Genomic DNA, 14,174 nt, shown 5'->3' on the forward strand with positions numbered 1-14,174 from the left:
TAATTCATGAGAATAGGATGGTTCAAATAAACTGTGAAAATGTCACTACATAAAGAAAATTATTGGCCAATCTTACTTATACATTTACAATAAAGATACTTGACACAGTATCCAGTGATGAAGATGTGTGGCTCATAAACATAAGAAAATGCATTCATTTAATTTGCCATATTCATAAAATAAACAGGGAGAATTTATATTCTTCTCAATAGGTGCAGAAAAAGTTATTGTAAAAATCAACATCTATTCATGAGACTAAATCGTGTCAAACTTCCAAGAGGAAGGAGCATTCCAAATTGACAAAGGATTCTACTGTAACCCTATAGCAAAAATGATAACTAATATCAAATTTTGCCACTTTCCTTTCAGACACCCATCAAGAAGAGGAAGATGAGAGAAAGTAAATATAAATTCATTAAATAAAAACTTGTTTTGAGAAACTCTGCATTGTTATTGAAATTGATAAAAATGACCCTGTATTGGAAGGTTTCAGAAGGTCTTAAAAGGGTGTTTTATGTTCATCAGGGAAGGAAAATATTAGAGTTTGAGAGGAAAATCACCCTAAAATTTTCAGAATTTGAACCCAGATCACTGCAGTGATCCCCTGGGCTTGATGGGTCCTGGTCACCCCTTGCATCTCAGCCCTTAACTGCCCGCACTGCAGGAGAGCTTTGTATCTGTATTCACATGGCCACACCATCACTTCTATTTCCCATAATGTTACACTGCAGTGACCTCATCATATACAGACTGCTGGGCAGAGAAAACTGGTTCTTGGCCTCTGGTGCCAGAGTCATGTATAGATTGAGAAGCTACCCCTTACATCATTATTAGCACTGGTACATCCCACCTACTGAAGCTCCTTTAGAGCTGGAAGTTTCACCTTCAGCAATAATAACAGAGTGTGATGGAGAGCACAGCGCAGGTAAAGGAAGGGATGGGTGAGGACTTCTTCTGTTCTGAACCTCACTCCTGCAACTGCACCTGTGACAGGACACCTGGAAACACCAAATGCTCTGGGTCATGCACTTCATAAAACTCATTTCCATCTGCACCATTCCCAATTCCTAAGAGATGCTTACAGCTGAGTTCTCCCACAGGAGGTGAATGTAACAAAATGATTTCATGGTCTTTGAGATAAATCCCATGAATCCCACAAATATGTATGTAGAAAGATGAGATACCTGTCTGAGTAGCAGATGCAATGGCTCTCAGGAAGCCAAAGTGTGGTATCTCTGTGAAAGAAATGTTTGTGTACAAAGAGGGGAAAAGTTGACTGGTGGTTCCTGTCTCTCAGTCCTGTTATTGCTTTCCAGGGAACCAATACGTACACTGATCACAGCCAGAACACAAAGTTTTGTGGCATTAATCAAACGACTTATGTCATTATATTTTGTTTTAAAATGGTCACGATAATTGTATGTGAACAGGATTTTTTCCTTCTAATTATGAATAGATTCTCTTGGCATGAGAAGGCAGTAAATAAATACATCATAAATGGATGAATATTCATACATAGGCATGAAACCTGTTGGATAGAGACATATAAAGTGTAATTCCCATGGGAGCATTGCAGTGTCCAAGTCTCATGGTCTCTTCTCTGTCACTTGGAACAGATGAAGATGTGGACCAGCAGGAGATGTGGAATAACACAGTGTGAGGAGGAGCTCTGGCCGTCTTCACAATTCCTGGTCACATCTGCCTGTTTCTCTATTTCTTGTAAAAAGAGACCATGATTAAATCAGAACAGTAACAATAGGAGAGGTGTGCGGGGGTATCTGTCCGTTTGGAGGGAGGAAATTGAAATGCTCAGGCTGGAAACTCCTCAAGCTCATCTGCAGGGTCTTGTCCTGTAGGTGGGAGTGACTCTTAGTTAACCTCCTCAGGAGCTTTCCACCATTGACACAATTGTGTCTCCCACCCTACCTTGGGTCCTCTGGAGTTTCTCAGCACAGCAGCATGCACGGCAGTTTCCTCATGCCTCAGAGGCTCATCTGTAAATGCTCCTGCTCTGAGAGTCCCTGTGCATCTGTTATGAAACCTGATGGCTGTTCTGTGGCTGGTGATCCCACCACTGTCATACCTGCCCACATAGCTGAGTCTTTACCCAGGAATTTGGAATAACGGGAACTACAATGGAAAATGGAGCCTGTTATCTTACAGATGAAGCTGTGTCCTAGAAGGATGTCACCACCCCTGGCCTGGATATTGATAGGTGGACCTGGGCCCTCACCACCAGAGACAGGTACATTCATTCCCTAAACACAAGATGCTTTGATGAGAAACCTATTTCCCATTTGGAGGTGCTGGAAGGCTGAAGGAAGATGGAGACACTCTCCACTTCCGAGGGTAGCCTGTTATGAGCTACAAGCACACATCTGAAAGGCTCTGGTTTTAATGAAAGGACATCATGTCACCTCCATCTGCCGTGGTTGTTACTATAGGATGAGGAATGTGATGCCATTTCTTTCTCATAAACCTGCCTGCTTCACAGAAATCTAAATGTATGGAGGTTGATGTTTTATTAATATGAAAATATTTGGGATCAAACATTCAAGTGAAACTAAATTAAAAGGAAGAATTAAATGTGAATGGAATCAGGGATGTTCTTTGGGAAAGTAAAAAGTAAACAAAACATTCTGAGTCTCTTATTTTTGTCCTCGATCCTTTTCTAACTTATACATTGAAAGTGTGCATGCTTTATGTGGCATAATTGTACCATGCCATGGAAAGCATCAGAGTTTATAAGGGTTCTAAAAATAAGCACAGAGACCTGGTCGTGGATGGCACAAAGGACTGAGCCTACTCCTGAGGCCAGGCAAAATTTTCCCTCCTGCTCCTTCTACCACCTGAGGACTCAGGCTCTACCTGATGGAAGAGTAATGCTATTTTTCCTTGTAATTCTTTGGAGTTTGACAAAAGACAATTAACTTCACCAAGTCAGATGAAAGACTCTTTATGCCTATATCCAAATCCAGAAGAAATACACATGCAAACACGCACACACACAGATGCACTGAATTTCTTTGAATTTGGGGCATATCATAGACATGTTTAGAAAACACAGAGCCCATTATCTGGGGATTGCAGATTGTGAAGTAAGAAGAAGTAGCCAAGGCAAGGCAAAAAATTCTTCCCCAGAACCTTTTTGCACCTACCCTGGTACCTCTCATCTCTTTTCAGACAATCATGCCATTTTACTTATTATCCTATTGATTTCAGGTATTTTAGTGGTTAAATTGATTCATACAGATCAAACTTGCATGTCTAGGATAAATGCCAATTTTTTATGACACCTAATTATTTTAATATGTTACTCTATATTTCTATCTTGTCTTTCATCTAGGATTTTGGCCCCATATCCAGAAGAGATATTGGTGTATTGTTTTATTTTGTCCTTATGACTTAGTCTTCCTTTGAATTCAGCAAAATGGGCCTTGTATAGTGTGTAAAAACGTGTTCATTGTCTTCTATTTTAATGAAACATAGTTTCAAATTTGGAGGGACTGTGGTTCATTCCACATTGAATGACAAGTAAAATCCAGTAGTGAGTCTATTTTCACTATGACTTTTATTCATGGGTATTTATGATTACTGGTTCAATCTCTTCATTTGTTATATGTCTATTCAAATTAAAGATTCCTTTTTTATTCTGTTTGACCATTTTGTGTATTTATCACAAACTTTCTTTTTATCCAGGCTTTCTAAATTGTTGTCTTACAAAAAGTAAAAAATGCTCCTGATCATTTTTAAAAGTGGCATTCTCTAATTAATAATTCTAATAGTTATGTTAACTCTGACATTTCAAATGTCTAGCATTTTTTAATTTCAATTATTATTCTTTTTATCTCCAGGATGTACTTTCCTTTCGCTTCTTTTAGAAATGACTAACTCTGTATTCAAAATATCTATTTTGTTCAAAATTGCCAATATATCTTCCTTTGCTTGTGTATTAATGCTCTACTCTCTATTTCCCATAGAAAGTGGGATGAGAGTTTCCAGCAAGAAAAGTATGTGCAGAACCACCTCCCCTCTCCTCACTATGTAATAACAACCTTAATCTGCAGAAAGGGGGATCTGAAATAAGAAAATACATGACAGCCGCATGGTCAGAAACATCTGGGGAAAAAACAGTGACAGAAATACTTAATAAGAGCAGCATTGACTCAAAAACAGTCACAGCATGCCCTATGGTGGTCAGGAGTACCTCCTGCAGCCCTCCCCTATTGTAACTGCAGGGGAGGTTTGTGTCTGGGATCACCCTGACTTCCTCTCACTGTGTCTCTTGCACAGTAATAGGTGCCTGTGTTCTCGGTTGTTATGCTGCTCATCTTTAAATAAACTTCATTCTTGGAGGTTTCCCTGGTGATGCTGAGTCGGGACTGAAGTGCTGGATTATAGCTTGCGCTTCCTCCACTATTCATATGACTAACCCATTCCAGTCCTTTTCTGGAGCCTGGCGGATCCAGTCCATATAGGTGCTAGATAAAGACAACCCAGAAACAGTGCAGGTGAGGGACAGGGTCTGCGATGGCTTCACCAGTCCAGGTCCTGACTCCCGTAACTGCGCTTGAGACAGGATACCTGGGAACAAGGAAAACCAAAGTGAATCATGTGCTCAGATCCATCCCTCTATTACCTTTATGTCTGAATCCTTGAGGCACTCACATCTTGGAGTTGCCACGAGAAAGAAGAGCCACAAGTCTTCCATGTTCTTGTGGATGAGGTGCATGGTAGTGAGGAAATATTTTCCAGAATGAGGAGGAAACAGAATTTAAGTAAATGTGTGCTGTGGTTTCATCTCTTGGCCACGTGGTGATTTGCATTTGGGAGGTGATTCTGTTAGTAAAAAAAAGGAGATGAGGGGAAGTCCTTTTCTCAGAGGTAAAATGTGATGAGAATGCTGGCTGCACCCTAGGAGAACACACCATCCTTTATTTGGTGTGCAGCCACTGTAATCCCTGTTTCCTTAACCTTCAGTCAAGAAATGTGTTGAATTAGGAGTCAGTTGGGTCCAATGATCAAGAATAGCCCGGGAAATATAGTCCCTGTGCCCCTATTCTGAGGGATTATATACGTTTGCTTGTGTATTTTTATATGCATATATTCCAAATATATGGACGATAATATATTTTCCCTGACAATGGCAGGTATTATGGATTCTGGTTGAGTTTTGAAGTATCAGTTGAGTGAAGGGGATTTACTGCCACCTTATCCACATGAGTGATGTAATTCCTCAGTTCTTACTTCATATTTGACATTTTAAGAAGTTTTAAGTGCTGCCATATATTTTCATTACAGTTATTACTTTTATAATTCACCATAGGAGCCAGAAAGATTCTGTTTCTGTCCTCATATTTCACACCGTGTTTTCCAAATACTACTTGCCATGCCCCTGAATCTTTTATAGCACCTGTGTGCAAATGGGGCAGCTCAAACTGTTCTATGTGCTCTCATCTAAACTTGTCTTTTATAGACTCATCTCAATCACTTGTCCCCAATGACTAGCTGTTGTCCAGACTAGCGGAGGTAAACTTCTGGAAAAAGTGGCCAGTGATCAATAGATTCTCAAAGGCTAATTTGTGAGTGAATCTAGATCTGTGGATTCCCCATTCTATAAATGCAGCTGCCTCTGCATCATGGGGAACATGGTAAGATGAGAAAATTCTAATAGCATTTGCCCATTCCCACACTTCATTTGCTGTGAAGTGGTTCCTTGATCAGAGGCAATGCTGTGTGGAATACCATGAGGGTAGATAAGACATTTCATACGTGCCTGCTGTGTACCATATGTGCTGCCTCAATAGTCTCCATGTGGGACTAGATGGAATGTCAGGATGCTGAAAGAGGATGAGCTATACCAGGAATGTGTCTATGACAGAGGAGGAAACAACACATTGGTCATATAGCTTCTGTGGGGTTGGGTGTGGGATTCATCTGTTTCCAAGTTTATTTTCACATACTCAGTCATCTCCCTCCATAGAATAATAGCTTCTTTGTCCTAAAATTACAGAACTCTGAGTTCTTGGTAAACAGAGGATCTTCTCTGGGGAGCCACTCAGCATCAATTGTTAAGATTCTTAAGCAGAGGCTGCGAGTAACCTGGGCATTTCCTACTTATACATGGGGCTTCCCACATCCAAATCACACCTCTGTCCTGCAGGCTGAATATCAGAATCTGGTGTTAACATCTGCATTGTAGGATGTTCTCTCCAGCAATAATGGAGCTTGTGTTAAAAACCATGAGATTCGTGTGGGATCTTTCTGCTTGGTGATTACACACTCCTGAGATTTTCCTATAAATTTCACAATGGAGTTATATGAATGGGGCATATATTTTTTCTTATTAATGGTTGTTATTTTTTCTTTTCCCAGTTTCAGTTGTATGATTCAGGCCTAAGACTCTTGAAGCCCTCACAGGCCATCATGTCCAATTATGCTGACTTGACTCTCCTTCACAATCAGAGGTTATTGTGGAGAAGTGATCAGCCACCCCCTGGATGAGTGACTAGAATGATAGGCAGCATCTGTTATGATGGAAATGTAGTCACCACCTGTTCCTTAAGGTTTGTGTCATGGAGGCGGTGCATGATTGTGGCTTAGTGAGGTGTGAAATTTAGTTCATCCACCAGGTCATCCAGTAAATAGCAAGAAATGGAGCAGAACAATGGTGTGGGGAGACATCGCTGGCCAGACACACAGCTCACACCAGTCTGGACCAGGTGGAATGGCTAAGAGTCGCCACAGAACTGTAAGCCTTCGAAGCTGTGGAGGCCAGTGACCTGCCCCCATGGGAATGTCAGGCTGATTCCCCAGTGAGAAAGGAAACAGACTTAACTAGCAGCAAAGGCTAAGCTCAACCCAACTCCAATTGCGGAATTAACAAATTCTCACTACTGAAAACAGGCACCCAGCACATAAAAATCTATAGTAAGCAGCATAGATACTAGGAGTATTTGCCCCAGCTGTAAGGTGGAGGCTCTCACAGAAAAAATAAAACACCAACCAGCACAAATATTGGAAAAGTACTGGACCCCACATAAAGGGCACATGTATCCTTCAGATGATAAAAGTTACTTACCAAAATATGCTCATGTTTGACAAACCCAAGGAGTACAGGCCCAGCTTTTGAAAAGGCTTTTTTTCTTCAATTTTTCTACTCTGTAACAGCTCATTAGACAACACTGGAAGCACTCTCATCTTCTGGCACTGACCTAGGCATGAGAAGAATTAAGCTTGTATGAGATATAAAGTAACTACTCAGATCAAAGCAGTTAATTCCCCAAAGTTGTTCTCCCCAAGAAAGACGTGGGGCCAAGCTTAAGTGGAAATCCTCCTTCAAGGAATTCTGACACCAAGGGTTGGAATAACTCAAGCAATGTCACCTCTGTCTCAATCCTGTACCTGAGAGGGAGAGTCTGCTGACACTAAGGGCACCGTGTCACTGTGAACTGGCAGACAAGGACCACGTGCTGGGCAGGACAGGAAAAGCCCAGAGTCCAGAGGCTTGATATGAATGTCTGTCACCCTGCTGGTCTCACCCTCAGGGAAAACTGATGCTGGCTATGCTTTCTTCCTGAGACATGGGCCTATCTGCTCTGGGAAAATCTGAGTGGGGTCTGTAATGTCTGAGGAGACCAACCTCAAAAAAAAAGAGTAAGGCTCCATACAGGTAGAGCAAGAAATGAAAAATTCTGGCCAGTTAACCAGAACTTATGTGCTACAGAGTGATAAAAATTTGAGCTAAGTGTCAAAGAACAGATGGAGAACAAAGCCATCCAGGAAAACATCCCAGGATAAAGAGTGAAACAACCTCCAGAGTAAACCAATTTAGAAAATCAAATGCCTAGATGTCAGCAAAAAATTTACATCATAGTAAGAAAATTGAACATATGACCCAGTCAAATGACAAACTAATAATTCAAATGAGGTACAGGAGTTGAAACAATTAATTGAGGGTATTTAAACAGACATGGGAAATCTCATCAGATATCAAATTATTGAGTTGAAGGAGGATATAAAGAAGACATAGGGTTTATAAAAAGAAGAACTTGAAAGTTTGTAAAAACAAATCATAGAACTTATGGGAATGAAAGGCACAATGGAAGAGATGAAAAAAACACAATAGAAAGCTACAATAGATTTGAAGATGTGGACAACTGAAATCCAACATGTAAAGAAAATAGAGGGAAAAGAATGGGAAAATACCTGCAGGGTCTCAGGGAATTAAATGAAAAAAAAATGAAGCACATGAATCCATGTGTTTTGGGTATCCCAGAAGGAGAACAAAAGCTTAAAGGAGGAAAAAAGAAGACTAGTGGATGAATTAATCACCAACAATTTCCCATCTCTTATGAAAGACATAAAATTTCAGATCCAAGAAGCGTAGCATACCCCCCAAACAAAGATCCAAATAGACATAATCCAAGACATTTACTAGTCAGATTGTCAAATGTAAAGGAGAAAGAGAGAATTTCAAAATCAGCAAAAATAAAAGCAATCTATTACATACAAGTGTTACCCAATAAGACTATGTGTGGATTTCTCAGTAGAAACCATTGAGGTGAGGAGGCAGTGGTAGGATATATTTAAGATTATAAAAGAGAAAAACTGACAACCAAGACTTCTATATCCAGCAATATTGTCCTTAAAAAATGAGGGGGAGATTAAATATTTTCAGATAAATAATCACCGAGAGAATTTGTGGCTACGGGACTGGCTTTTCAATTTCTTTTAGTATTCAAGAAATACTAAAAGACACACAACAGGCAGACAGAAAAAGCAGGAGAAAGAGTGGTCTAGAGAAGAGTGAAAAATGAAGACTATCAATATAGGTGAAAAAATGAAAAAAAAGATTAGATATTGCATGTAAATTCCTGAAGATGACAGGGTAAAATAAAACACTGCCTATGCAGTTATAACATTGTATGTTAATGGATTATTTCCCTAATCAAAAAACATAGACTGGTACAATGGATTAAAAAACAAGGACAGTCTATATGCTGTCTACAGGAGACTAATTTTAGTCCCAAGGACAAAAATAGGTTGAAGTTGAAAGACTGGGAAAAAATATTCCATGCAAACAAAAATCAGAGAAGTGCAGGAAAACCTACACTATTATCCAACAAATTAGTTTTCAAATGCAAGACAATAAAAAGAGACGAAAAGGACTCTGTTCTAGTTTACCAAAAGCTGGAATGAAATATACAAGAAATGGAACAGCTTTTTGAAAGTAGAATTTGCTAAGTTACAAGTTTGCAGTTCTAAGGGTGTGAAAATGTTCTATTTAATGCTCTTGATGAGCATTTGGTTTGTTTCCATTTTTGGCAATTGTGAATAATTCTGCAATGAACATCAGTGTGCAAATTAACAAAATGTGGTATGTACATATGATGGAATATTATGTAGTAGCATGTCAAGTGACACCCTGAAGCACATGACAAAATGGAAAAGGCTTGAGGACATAATGCTGAGTGAAACAACCCACACACAAAAGGATAGATAATGTTTGATTCCACTTTTATGACTATGGTAAATGTAAAATCAGAGGCTTATAATACATAATGTAGGAGGCTTAGAGATACATAGAAAGTAGAGATAGATAAATGGTTAGCTTATGAGGTTGAACTAAAATGTAAGGGATTAGATAGAAGTGAAGGCAGTTCTCTAGTTGGTCTATAAGTAATATTATCATATTGAAGATGAGCAAAATTAAAAGGGTTTAATTAAACCTACATGTCCCACTGATTAACACATGACATATGAATTAGTCCTTGCAAGAACTACTTTGACGGTATATTTCATGTGCAAAGAATGTTTAAGTCCAGAGTACAGGGGGAAAACTGCCACTGCATGCTTTAAACTATGTTAAAAATGAAATGCCAGCACTACCACACCAACAGCAAAAATGAATAAGGGGGAGAGGCACAAGACTTCAGAGGAGGTATAAATTTCCTATTTTGTGAGGGTATGTTAAATGGTTACCTTTCTCTTGGGAACACTGAAATTATCAAAAATTAAGAGAATTGATCAAAGTATATGACTTTGCACACCATACATGATTTCTGATAAATGCAGATGGCTGAAGGATGCACTGACTGAGAAGTAGATTGATGAACAATGGTGCATACCTATGTTCAAAGGTTGTGCTTCTGCAAAAAGAAATGAAGTTGTGACGCATGTGTTGGAGACAGTTCTCTGAGGGCTTGAGTATTGGCTGACAGTCAAGGACACGGGCCATAGGCACACCGTGCACTGCTGATGTGGCAAACCACAGAAACAAATGTTCTCAATGATGCTAATTCAAGAGTCCGAAGAGGCATGAAAAGAGGGACACTCTGAAAAGAAATGAACAGTTCTTGAGACAGGGAACTCAGAACCATCTTTGTAGCTTTGCTGCTATGACAGATATTCAAAAATAATAGTGCTTTGGTTATACTTCCTAAAGCAGTTCCTGTGCAATGGCACAATAAATATGTGGACATCAGTATATTTGGGGCTCTTGCTCTTGATGAGCTTGAGTCCCCTGACCCCACTTATCTTCTTTCGTCTGTAATTTCTTCATCCTCTGGGGCACCCCTTCTTCTCTGTTCTCCTGGGAATTCCTGGCAGGCATGCCACTATGTGAATGAATGTGGAGAGCATTTCTTAAGACAAAATACATCAGAAAGGAAAGACCAAGTATGGTATGGTCTCCTTTAGAAAATTCTTGTTAGGAAACAGGCGCCTAGATTGTAAGCTTTTATACCAGACACATTTAGTCTGGAATGGTAATTATTATTTCTGGATTTCAAGAGGCTGTTTCATATATATGAATATTAATATATATATATATATATATATTAATATTTACAGATAAGAATGAAACTGATCAGGTCGGGGTTAAAGTAATTCAGAGCACAGGTGAAATGAAGACATTGTCTATATTGTAGAACCACACATTCTCTTACAGACCAAAGGATGAAAGTTTTATTTGGTCTGGAACCTAAATTCTCTGTAGAACATAATCTAACTGAACCTATGTTTATAGCTCATTTGAACAACTGAAACACAGGGAAGCCAGAATAAGAAAGAGGCTTTTTAATCATGAATAGCTTAATGTAATTACCGGATACATCTTGGAGTATATTAAGAAGATAATCAAAATATACTGACAAAGTCCCTTGAGGAGTGGAAGAAAAACTATGGAACTATTAAATAAGGAATTTCCTGACACGTGTCAAAACTCAGAGACACCCAAATCAATAGGCGAAGCCATTCATCTTGAGACTTACTCTTATGAAACTTATGTAGGCAGTGGAGGAGCTTAGCCTTCCTATAGGAATGCCTGATAGTTACTGCTGGAGGACCTCTTTAGTTGTTCAGATGTCACTTCTTTCTCTAAGACAACTCAGCAGGTAAATTCACTGCCCTCCCCCAGCTATGTGGAACATAACTCCCAGGGGTGCACAACTCCCTGGCAATGTGGGATAGAAATCCCATGATGAGAGAGACACAGCACCAGGGGACTGAGAAATCTTTATTGATCAAAAGAGGGAAAAGAGAAATGAGACAATGTAAAATTTCAGTGGCTGATGGGATTTTCTGGTGCTCATGGGATTTTCTGGCCTTATCATGTTCCCCATCATGTAAGGCAGCCGGATAGATAGAACAGAGGAAACTCAATTTGCATTTGAATTCTGCCAAGAGTGTCTTCTGTAATGAGTGATGCTTAATCTAATCACTGGAAGGCTTTTAAGGGGGATTCAGAAGAGAGAGTTTCTCTTCCTGCTTCAGCCAACAAGGCTCTCCTATGGTGTTCATCCAAACCCTTCATTGGAGTCGCCAGTTTCACAGTCTGCTCTATGGATTTTGGAATCTATGTTCACATGGTTATGCAAGGCACTTTTATGAATTTTACATCTATGGATATTTGCCGCTGATTGTGTTTCTCTAGAGAACCCTAAGTAATACAGGAGATCGAAGAAGTTCTTTCCATTTTTAAAAAAATATTCATTCTAAATTTGTAATGATGATTCACAGAAATATACTCATATAATACATTAACTGAACTCTATTAATTATGTAATTTTAGACAATACACTTTGTTCCTGATTCATTTTATTTATCCCATAGTTCTTTATTAAAAATAATATGGGCTAACAGAACAGTAATGCATAAAATGCAAGGTTCTCACACACCACCCAACCACCAACAACTTAAATTGGTGGGAACATTTGAGGTAATTTAATAACAGCTCATATTTATTTTAATACTATTAAATAAAGCCTATATTTTGATTAGAGTTCACCATTCATATAGGGTAGTTCCATGCATTTCTTCTGAAATTTTTATTATTACCATATATATATATATATATATATATGTACTTCTAACATTTTGGCATTTAAGCATATTCATATATATATTAATATATTAATGCTCTTAATATCATCTATTATGTTGTAATACCATATCTATCGTCCATTATCAAAGCACTTCCATCATTCCAAATAGGTACCTTGTACAATTTAAGACTTAACATGCTATTCTTTATCCCCAATCCATCTCCTAGTAATCTAAATTCTAGATTCTGATTCTATGTGTTTGCTTATTTTAATTGTTTCATATCATTGAAATCATACAATATTTGCCCTTCTGTGTGTGGCTTATTTCACTCAACATGTTGTTTTCAAGGTTGACCTAAGTACCACAACTTGTTTCCTTTCTAATACTGGGCAATATCCTCTTGTATGTATATAGGACATATTTTGGATCCATTCATCATTTGACATACACAGAATTTGCTTTCATCTTTTCGAAATTGTGAATAAAGCTGCTATGAACATCAATGTGTAAATATCTATTTGTGCTCTAACTTTCATTGCTTTTATTTGTATATCAAGTAGTGGAATTGCTGGGTCATATAGTAATTCTATACTTAACATTATGGAAACTACTAAATTGTCCTCAAGTGGTATGGCATTTTCCTTTAGCTACAAAGAATGAGTGCATATTCTGATTTGCCCACATATTTGCCAACACTTGTAATATTCTATTTTTTGGAAATAGTAGCCAGTCTTATGGGTGTGAAATTACATCTCATTGTGTTTTTATTCAACTGTCCCGAATGGATAATGATGTTCATCATCTTTCATATGCTTTATGGCTATTTCTATATATTTATAGTAATATCTACTCAAGTATTTTGCCTATTTTGAAATTGTGTTGTTTTCTATTTATTGCTGAATGGGAGGATTACTTTATATGCTGTGGTTATTAAATCCTTATAAAATATGTGGTTTGACAATTTTCCTATTAACTAGGCTGTCATTTCACTTCCATGTTAAAGTGCTTTGATGAGTATATTTATTTTTTAATTTTGAGGAGATGCTATGTATTTTTTCATTAGTTACCTATACTTTGGGTGTATAGTAAAATAAACTACTGCATAATATAAGATCTTGAAGATGTTTCCTTACATTTTCTTCTATGATTTTACACATAAAATTCTTATATTTACATCTATAGTCCTTTGTGAGTTAATTTTTTGTATATGGTAAGAATAGGCATTCTCCTTCATTCTTATACTTTTGGATATCTAATTCTTCCAAACAATTTGTTGAAGAGACTATTCTTTCTCAGTTGTGTGTACGAAGAATCGTTGTCAAAATTCAATTGGCCACTGAAGTATTTGGTTACAAAAAGTTCCAATTTATGTATTTATTCTTTTGTTTCTTGTGCTTTGAGTATAAAGTCTAAGAAAATATCTCATATCATTGGATCTTGATGATATTTTCCTAAATTTACATCCAGGTTTTTTATAGTACTGATTTTATAATTATGATTTTATATCCAGTTTGATTTCATTTTTGTATAAGTTGTGACATATGGGCCTTCTTTCATTCTTTTGTTATTTATATCTAGTCCTCCCAACACTATTTATGGAAAGACACTGTTCTGTCCCACTTGAGTGGACTTGGGAGTCTTTTCCAAAACCAATTTACCATAGAAATGAAGTTCTATTTGTGAACTCTCAATTTTGTTCCATTGATCAATAGATCTATGTTTAGACTGGTGTCATGGTGTTTTAAGCACTGTGGTTTTATAATATGCTCTAAGGTCATTAAGTGTGAGACTTCCTACTTGATTATTCATTTTCAAGAACTTTTTGGCTATTTGAAGCCCATTACCCT

At 37.9% G+C, this 14,174-nt stretch overlaps 1 pseudogene across 1 annotated transcript in view; it reads right to left on the bottom strand.

Moving 5' to 3' along the window:
- Window positions 1-4,223: 4,223 nt before the first annotated feature.
- LOC143675573 (immunoglobulin heavy variable 4-39-like) overlaps window positions 4,224-14,174 on the bottom strand; it is a 39,864-nt pseudogene continuing 29,913 nt past the window's right edge. Inside the window, exon 4 of the transcript XR_013171655.1 lies at window positions 4,224-4,525. The product of XR_013171655.1 is annotated as an immunoglobulin heavy variable 4-39-like (transcript). The remainder of the gene's footprint in view (window positions 4,526-14,174) is intronic.

Source organism: Tamandua tetradactyla, chromosome 3 (genome assembly GCF_023851605.1).
Source record: "Tamandua tetradactyla isolate mTamTet1 chromosome 3, mTamTet1.pri, whole genome shotgun sequence".
In the NCBI taxonomy this organism is placed as follows: Eukaryota; Metazoa; Chordata; class Mammalia; order Pilosa; family Myrmecophagidae; genus Tamandua; species Tamandua tetradactyla.